Genomic DNA, 2,469 nt, shown 5'->3' with positions numbered 1-2,469 from the left:
GCACAAATTAATAAGTGAAGGCGAGTTTGTGTCATCGCCAAACAATTGAGTAAAATAAGTGATGCTCTTTAACCCTGACCTAAATCATAAGAGACAATGGAAGCTGTTAGAACATGGAGTGACCTAGATAGCATTGGTCTTGAAAAGCAGCCATACATCTCATTAAACTGCTCTTCCATCTAAGATAATGAGGCACATCTCCTTTGGTAATGAAAATTACCTCCTGATAAGGTCCTTTGTGACATGGAAAATACCTCGACCATCACTGACACTACGGGGTCCTGTCTGAGGCGTAGAAATTGCCCCTTTGCCTGGACCTGGGTGACATTACCTGCCTCATAAACTTGCATAAAGGGTGACGCATGGTCTGGAGAGCACTAGGAGAACAGGTGGTGATGAGGTGAACAGTTTGTCTCAGGGTTGCAGGAGGAACAGAAGGATGCAGATGCAGTTATAGAAAGCTGTATTTTCTGTGTCCTAATCTTCTTTATTTATTTTTTTGCTTTTCCATTAGTGATAGTTCCTGGCAGTTTTTTTTTAGTACACTCATTCATGCAGGAAATACTGAACTAATCTTTGTAATTAACTGATTCTAATGTGTCAATACACCGAAAACGACTGCTTTGTTCCTCAGTAGTTTATGACGCATATAGAACGACATCACGGTATTTTTGGTGCAGCCGTGCTACGACGACTTTATAGTAATGGAAAACGACCCAAACCGCATAGTCGAGCCGAACTGTATCGTGGAAAAGTGTCATAACATGAATAAGAACTAATGTTTTCGCTCCACTGTTGCACAGTGATTGTGTTCCACTTGGGTTTCTCCAATAATGCTACAATAATTGTAAGATCTTCACCTGACCATGTGAAGAGCCTTGAAATAACATCATGTATGTCAATGTATGAATCGGCCTAGACAATCTGATCCAATCCAAAAAAAAATTGAGTAATTATGGTGGACTAACCTAACCAGAGTCACGTCTTTAAAGGTCTATTGTGTAAGAGTTGGTGACATCTAATGGTGAGAGTGCAGAGTGCAAAAGCCTTGGACTCATTCACATACCAGAAATCATGTTCCACTTTTGTCCATTTGCTTCAAAATGACATTTAAAATATATTTTAAAGCAAATATACATTCATACAAACACACAGGGGTGTCTGTTAACAAACTGTTACATGCTGGACCTTTTCCATATTTTAAGGTCATTCTTTTAAAACATTTCATTGGGAAAAGACTGAATACAACAATGGTGCTGTATGAAAATAAAGTATACTTGAAATTCAAGTGACAAAAATGATCATCAAACTCTCACAATGTCATACAATGTCACATATTAATAGAGCTGGCTCTCGGTGTGTGGCAGCTCTTCAGGCCAGAGTAGACTGAAGGCCTGTTTCTCCAACAATGGCCCGTCACCATGCCAACAGAAGCAGTGCCAGTCACTGTGCCAGCTTGGCATGGCCCTCATGTTAGCAGTAGATGATTCAAGGGCATTAAAGAACAATGTGTGGGGTTCTAGTTTATAGATAGCTGCGCCAGGATTCCCGACACAGTTTGCTTTGAAAATCACTCTTTGCTACTTCCCCTCCTCTTGTGCTGTTGAACTGAGCTGGAAGCGCTCACAATCCGTCTCCTCTAAATATGCTTTGCATGCACAGAAGTGCCAGTCATGCTCTATTGTGCTATATTTACTCACAAGCAATACATAAAATATCTCGCCACAGGTCTCCTTCAAGGATCAGCGCAGAACAGCGCGCGTTTCCTCCACACTCATTAAGGATTGATGATGGAGAAGAGACAATAACATATTTGTTGATTTGCTAAATTGGAGAATCTGTGTGTTAAATTACAGTCGTAATGAGTGACGAGCAGAGAAGTGGTTTTTTCCTTCAGGTTAACATTAACTGTCTTCTCTGTCTCCTCGTCCTGCAGTGCTCGGAGCAAGTGACTGTGATGGGCTGTCGGATTGCGTCTGAAGTGCTCTGCCAAAGAATAATATCCACCCCTGACCTACTCTGAAGAAAAATATTTGATTCAATCAATGCTGTGGACTCCTCGGGGGGGAATTACACCTGAGCAATAGGTGGGCCCTCAGAAGAAAATCAACAGAGGACCACGTGATACTTGACCTTCACAAAAAGAACTCAGACACACTCAAGAAGATGTCGCATCTGATCTGAAGCTGCTGCTGAGAGGGTCGCCCAGCTCATGTGTTGCTTAACAATACACGGACGTCATGAGCCACGAGTGAAGGAGCGTAATTATCAATGGTGGATCTTCATTTACTGAGGAGTACGAAGCACCTCACTATGGATGCGAAGGAGGTTTTCTCCACCAAAGAGCGACTGTGAAAGAGACGGAACTGGGGGACGGATTGGAGACGGGGGAGTGAGGAGGATTAGCTAGTGTGCTGCTAACCCATGGTGCATCTACTGTGAGCACGACAAGGGATTCAGCAGTGGAGG

This window comes from Microchirus variegatus (genome assembly GCF_963457635.1).
Source record: "Microchirus variegatus genome assembly, chromosome: 5".
Classification (NCBI taxonomy): domain Eukaryota; kingdom Metazoa; phylum Chordata; class Actinopteri; order Pleuronectiformes; family Soleidae; genus Microchirus; species Microchirus variegatus.
Note: the sequence above shows the minus strand (reverse complement) of the source record.